Consider the following 7,183-nt stretch of genomic DNA (forward strand, 5'->3'; position numbering starts at 1 on the left):
GTGTTTTCAGCTTCTGGTTCTCTGCAGTCAGCTTGTTGTTGTTTTCAGAGATGACAGATGTAACTACAGTGACAGACAGAGGAAAGGGTTGAACTATGAGAATTTGTTGCAAGGCTATTTTATTTATGTAACACATTTTATACAAAAACACAAAACATGATCATAAAAACATTTAAATGACAGGTTCACATTATGATATGATCACATTATATGAAGGCTATGAGGAAATATAAAAATAGGGTTTTCAGTTCTGCTTTGAAGCTGTGACAGAGTTGTTGAATGAACAGATAATGCTGACTTGTGTTAAATAAATGTTTTAAAAGTCTTAAATCAATACTCAGGTTTCTGTATAAACATTAAAACTTGTTTTGTGTGTTGTAAATATTCCTCCTGTTCATACTGACCATTAAAAGATCCTCTCTAAACATGTCTGCAAAAATATATTACAAACCTTAGCTGTAGTGTGTGTGTGTGTGTGTGTGTGTGTGTGTGTGTGTGTGTGTGTGTTTGTGTGTGCATACATTAAATGCAGTCAGAACAGAAGTGTAGGATCTCCTTCATTTGAAGGCCGTTATGAACAGAAGGAATGATTGCACCAAGCCAAAACTGTAACAATGTTCATATAAACATCTGACTATTGTTTTAAACTGACTTTAATAATATGTTAATCAATCCTTTACATAAGAACTAACAGCAATAATAACAAGCTGATATTCACATAGAGGATACTCACAGTAGATATGAAGGACCAAGATTACCAACAGTATCACCCAACTCACTGCTACTGGTAGAAAACTCTGAGTGAAGGAGCCACACTTCTTATCTAAGAAAACAATAAGGATTGAGCACAATGATGTCAACACTTTGATTTCAAAATGGCTTTTTAATAGATTGTTCAATTCTTAAATTATATGAAAAATCCAATGCTTTAAAAAATGAAAGTTTGTCAACTAAACTATATTTCTAACCTACCTGAGGTGGCTGACATTTTGTCCACAGTGCTCACATCTATATTAACGTAGTCACTTACTTCCTCAAGTTCATCTGAAACAGTTCAGATCAAACACTGATGTTTAAATATCTGCAGTAAATTGGCTCTTATTTACACAATCACATCCAATCTTTAGCTGCCAATGTGTTGTCATGTATCAAAGCTTTAAAAAGAATAAACTAACATACTGTTTCACTAAAAGATGAGAACCTCATCAAGTGTTTATGTATTAGAAAGCATCTTACCTCCAGATGAAGCAACAGTGAGCGTCTGTGTGTTTCTGTTCATCCTGAACTAAAGAGACTGACAGTCAGCAGTCCTGTATGAAGACTATAAGAACATATAAAGTACAGAGAAGAGGAAGGTTTCACTTCTGCTTTAAGTTGTGACGTAAGTTATCAGTTAACGCTTCTTGAGATCATGTCTGGAAATGGTCTGATGGTTTTTTAATGGTTTTAATGGTTTTAATGGTTTTAACAGGGCGTGTTTGCAACATATTTTCACACCATTGTAGTTCTGCTTTGTTCTACAGTCCTCTTGAGTTTCCTCTCAGCTTCTCTGAACAGGAGGATCAGGGTTATTGACTGCAGAACATCTGGAGTGGTTGTGCAGCCACTGTTCTTCCAATTCTTCTCTGTTGGGTCATGCACGAAGCACTTTAAAAAAAATATTAGTTTAAACAGCCCCATTTACCATGTTGATGATCAGTGCATCAGTCTATCCACTCAGCACTGTGTCAGTGTTTCATTATCAAATCCAGTCTGCATATTGAGAGGAAGCTCAAATCAATGAAACTCCATCATTCCATGTTTACACTGCTACCTTATACACACACACACACACACACCCACAAACACACACACACTCACTCACATACACACACAAACACACATACGAACACACATGAACACACACAAACACTCACACACACACACTCACACACCCACCCACCCACACACACACACACACACACACACACATACACACAAACACTCACACACATGTGCAGCAGGAGACTTCAAACAAACCTCTACAGATCTTCTACATCAACATTTCAAAAGATAAAAACGTTCCATATTTGATGCTGCTGCCTGTCTGCATGTTCGTCATCCTTCTCTTTATCCTGTGAGATGCTGCTCTGCTCATTTTATTTGGCGCTCTCTCCTCTGAGTCTCTCTCTGTGTGCTCAGTGAGTGGCTCCTGAAATTTGGACAGAAATGATATGAAAGCTCTTGTTAATGTTGTTTCCTCTGCATGCAGACGCACTGATTCCTGCAGCCAGAGGAGGAGAGAAAAGGGAAACGACACAAATAAGATAAAATAAAAATATTAAAATCAAATCAAACTACAAACATTTGATGACATGCTGTTAGTCATTTCAGATTGATAACACATTTAGACAGAGGACTCCCATGGGATTAAGAACAGAGACAATTTCTGGATTTCCCCAAATGAGATGTTTTTTAGGGGTAACCTGACTAAATTCCCCCGTTACCACGGCAACTACGAGAGCCGTACAGCATCTTTTCCTGCCAGGATTTGTCCCATTAGTGCGAGATTGACACTGACACTGACAGCAGTGATGTCACAAAGAAATATGAATGAAGAACGGTAAACACTTTATTTTACATGTACTTTAATTTAAAACTAAATTAGCTGGAGTCACTTTAAGGACTTTTTGTTTTTACAGACACATGGTGTAATTTGGTGACTGTTATTTTTAAATTAAATTCAGATTTTAAGGGTTAATATCTCATGCTGCACTGTAACTTTTTAATGTTTTTTCATCTGTCTTACTCTAGTTTAGTTTAACCCTTGTGTCTCACTAAGGACATTTTTGGCTTTTCATTTTTTATTTTCTTGATAATTTGGGCTGTGTTCATGCATATAAAAGAATGTTCTTGAAGAATTGATGGATGGATCATTTTTTATAGCACATGCATATGCACGAACACAGAAAAAACAAAAAAAGACTTTAACAGGTCTATAATCGACTGTATAAACAAAATTGTTCCTCTGTGATCCTTAGGGATAAAAATGTCCCCATTGAAACTAGGGATGCTCGATACTGACTTCTCTGTCGATATCCAGTATTATCCAACTCATAATTTCCGATACTGATATATTCAGGCTTTTTACACCAAAACTGTAACAACATAACATATCTCTTATTGTGGAATTAACAACTCACTCTGTTCTCTCAGCTGTTGTGTCTCCAGTAGAGTAGCACCCAGATAGGACCCACCGGACTCTGGCGGTGACCGGCGGTGACGTCACAGAGGAGACTCCCCGAAAACATAACAGAGAAAATGACAACAAGGAGGTAAACATTGTTTTTTTTTTAATATAACTTTATTGAAAAAGTTTCAATTACAACCACCAAATATAAATGGTGAAATCAATAATGTTTGACATCTTACATTGATATGAAATAAAATAAGGACCATACAAATTTATAAGTCAAATAAGTTAACATAAATATGTGCAGAATACATGCATAGTTTAACATAGAAAACCCCTTCTCCCCAAAAAAATAACAAATATACAAACAGAAAATAACAAGTAGACCGGCGACACAAATTATATTTCTTTAAATAATTCTTGAATTATATTTTCAGTATGCATACATTTTTTATCTTTTACCATTTTTATACACTCAATGTAGTTTTTGAAATCTATTTTGAACACAGAAAAAAAGGGTCGACCTTTGGAAAATTTTGCCTTATGGATATGAAATTTTGCTAATAAAACAATCAAGTTAATTAGGTGTTTAATTTTCCGTTCCTTGTTATCATAATATAGTAATACGTCTTTGGCTTCCAATTTAATTTGAAGGTTGGATTGTAAAGTAATATCATTTTCAATATTTTTCCAAAGCATTTGGGAAAATTTACATTAAAAAAAAAGATGTTTGATTGTCTCTACTTCAGTGTTACAAAATACACATTTTACATCAACATCAATGAATCTTGACAGATATACGTTGGTTGGGTAAATGTTATGAATAATTTTAAACTGAACCTCTTTAATTTTATTGGAGATACCAAATTTGTGTGGAAGGAGCCATGTTGTTATCCAATTAATATCAGAAAAAGAGGAGGTCCATACAAATTTTCCTCTAGGCGTGATTTTCCTTTTTCTGTAAAAATTATTTCTAATATGTTTCTTGTTACATTGTCGACTCATAAGGAGGTAAACATTGTTTCTGTTTGTGTGTTCGTGTTCATGACGGTGGACGCTATGAACTTGTTAGCAACGGTTAGCAACGGTTATCGACCCACGAGTCTAGCGTGTTGTTGTTGTTTACGTCATCAAACGGGCGCCGGTAAACGTTCCATGGTGCGTTCAGGCAGGCTCGGAAATGCTGAAGCCTACAGAACAAACATCGGTTATAAAAATCCGATACCGATACTTCCCGATATTACATTTTTAAGTGATGTTATGTTGTTACCTAACAGTTTTGTTATCCATTATAACAAAAACACGTTTACCCTCCTGCTTAAATATGACAGCATGTCTGTGTTCTGGGCTCATTTTAGAGCCAGGGCTTCAAAATGTTAGTTTTTTTCCCACCAGATAACATTATTTAAGTGTACTTAGCTCTATGGGAGAATACAGTGTATGAATACAGTATGCAGTGTTCCCCAGTCCTGCATGATGAAGCACAGCAAACCAAAAATGTGGTTGCATCCAAAATGACCTGGAAGTGTTGGTATGTGTGTCAGAGTGTGTAATTTATGTGTGTATTGAAACATAAATGTGTGTGAGTGTGTGTATGTAAATGTGTATATGTGCAGATACAAATGAAGAATTTATATTATCTTGCAGGTCTGCATTTATAACATTATGTCTAAATCTCTCACTCTCTCTCACACACACACACACACACACACACACACACACACACACACACGCTCGTCAAACTCAATAGAATCATGTGGGTCAATGATGGAATAACTGTACATAAGTTATCTCATATTTACCTTTTATACTGCAACTAACCTTTTCTATTAGAATGTTATTATGCTGTATGCTTGAGTTGTTTTTCAGGAAGTTCTATAAGTGCGTACGTGATTGGAGGCTGATGACTTGCAGAAGCTTGAGCTATCGTTGTGAAACAGGAACCGTGCTCAACTTCAAGAGAAAGTGGAACCAGTCTTACAAAGAGCCGTCTTACGAAAGGAAGACAACATGTGCCAAGAAGCTGATATGTTATTATGCAAAGATGTTAGTCTTGATCACGTTGTTGCTGTGTGACCCCATCCTTTAGAGCAGCAACGATTATGTAACTAGGGACCGCCTAAATGAAATAAAAAGCGAGGGTCCGAGAGGTATAGAGCGGAAGGAGATGTGTACTGAGCATATCTCTCCGTTCTCCTTGCAAGTAAAAACTCTAATGCTGTGTCTTGTCTTCCTGTGTCTGATATTTTAAATGTTTTAGGTTGCCTGAACCTGACAGTCAATGATGGTTTTTGTGTCCATGTGGTTTAGTCAAATTTAAAGGGTTAAAATGTGAACCACACCATAAACGTATGAATAACTTGCACACATTCTTTTTTTTTGGGGTGTTTTCTGCTTTTTATCCATTTTGTAGAGAATATATTAGAGGATTATGGCTAAAATGTCTAAGTGGTGTAACTATAAAGCATTGATTTTGTAACCACAAAAAAAGAGCAGAGTGGTGTGGAAGAAGCATTCTGGACTCATAACCTAGAGGTTGAAAGGCTCTGTTCTCTCAATGTGTTTCATGAATGTGATGTGGTCAAAGTACAGGTAGTGTGGCCGAGCGGTCTAAGGCGCTGGATTAAGGCTCCAGTCTCTCAGGAGGCGTGGGTTCAAATCCCACCACTGCCATGATGTTATCTTATAGTGAAGTGCTAGCAGCCAAAGGTTCACTGCTGAGGTTCCTGTTACCTGTGATCTGGATTTCAGTGATAAATAATGGTTGATGATTAATGAGCAATTCGAAAAGGGAATTAAAAAATATCTTAATGAGTTTTAAAAGCAGCATCAGGTTTGTTAAAATGTACATTTATTATTTTTGTTGGTTTTATATCATTTAAATGACATTTGCACCATTTTTTTTTACCAAAAGTAAGACTGAATGCTCCTGAAAATGTCAAATGGTGTAACCACAATAGAATGATAAATATTACATATTTTATCACCTACAGTGTATTTAAGTGGACTTATACTAATAATGACTGTAAATGTTTCCTGATCTCCATGGTTACCCAGATTAAATGTAATATTTAGAACAATAGTATTCCATTAGCTTTATTTAATATAAAAGTTATAATGTAAGATCAAAGTTTTTATGGTTACACCATTTAGACATTTTTACCATAATCCTCTAATATATTCTCTCTAAATGGATTAAAAGCAGAAATTTGATGCTGGGTCCACAAAAAAGAATGTGTGAAGTTATTCATACGTTTATTTTCACATTTTAACCCTTTAAATTTAAACTAAACCACATGGAGACATGGATTAAAAATGACATTTCCACCACAAACCTTTGCAGGAACTAAATCAGATGATGCAGAGACTCATTTTATCTCCTTTTTGGAGGTTTGACTGTCACTGATTGGTTGAACACAGACACTACGGCTACGTCAGCTCACGTACGGCTTCACTCATAAAAACAAGAACGTAGTTTAGTGTCGATATCAGGACGCAGGAGATTTAAAGGAGAAGAAGAAGAGAGAGGAACGAGCTCCAACGTGAATGAGGGGAAAAAAATCAACTTTATTTTCAGATGTAACTGTCATGGCGGTTATTTGTTCTAAAAAATAGAAAATAAATAACCATCAAAAACATCTTTTCCCCCTCTGCTTTTCTTCCTTTCATTCATTCATACAAAGAAAGAACAAACATGACCACCGCTGCTGCTCCTTCATGTCTAAACGCTGCAGTCATTGTGTTGTTTTTTCTGGTTTTTCTAATTTGCATAATCTTCACAGTTCCTCAGATGTGGCAGAAACAGGAAAGCACAGTTTCACTCTTGACATCAGTTCTTCTGGTTTCGGAGCAACTTTGTGGTTAAAAATAAAAGTTAAAAAAAGCAAAGTGCAGCCAAACCATAATTATAACTTTAACTTTAAACTCAAAAGAACAAATCTCATCACAGTGTTGTAATGTTGTAATTAAATATGAAATGCTTCAAGTTGAGTGATTGTGGCAACAGTGACA

At 35.8% G+C, this 7,183-nt stretch overlaps 1 long non-coding RNA gene and 1 other non-coding gene across 3 annotated transcripts; one reads left to right on the forward strand and one right to left on the reverse strand.

Moving 5' to 3' along the window:
* Nucleotides 1-21: 21 nt before the first annotated feature.
* On the reverse strand, nt 22-1,277 carry LOC128366730 (uncharacterized). 2 transcript variants are annotated; one of them, XR_008321885.1, is made up of 4 exons: nt 1,237-1,277; nt 973-1,044; nt 734-823; nt 22-63 (listed from the first exon to the last, which is right to left on the reverse strand). It is a non-coding gene; the product is annotated as an uncharacterized LOC128366730 (long non-coding RNA). The 2 variants fall into 2 exon arrangements; XR_008321886.1 differs by lacking the exon at nt 973-1,044 and having other exon boundaries at nt 1,237-1,274.
* Nucleotides 1,278-5,763: 4,486 nt separating this feature from the next.
* On the forward strand, nt 5,764-5,845 carry trnal-aag (transfer RNA leucine (anticodon AAG)). The gene has a single exon. It is a non-coding gene; the product is annotated as a tRNA-Leu (tRNA).
* Nucleotides 5,846-7,183: the final 1,338 nt, after the last annotated feature.

This window comes from Scomber japonicus, chromosome 10 (assembly GCF_027409825.1).
Source record: "Scomber japonicus isolate fScoJap1 chromosome 10, fScoJap1.pri, whole genome shotgun sequence".
NCBI lineage: Eukaryota > Metazoa > Chordata > Actinopteri > Scombriformes > Scombridae > Scomber > Scomber japonicus.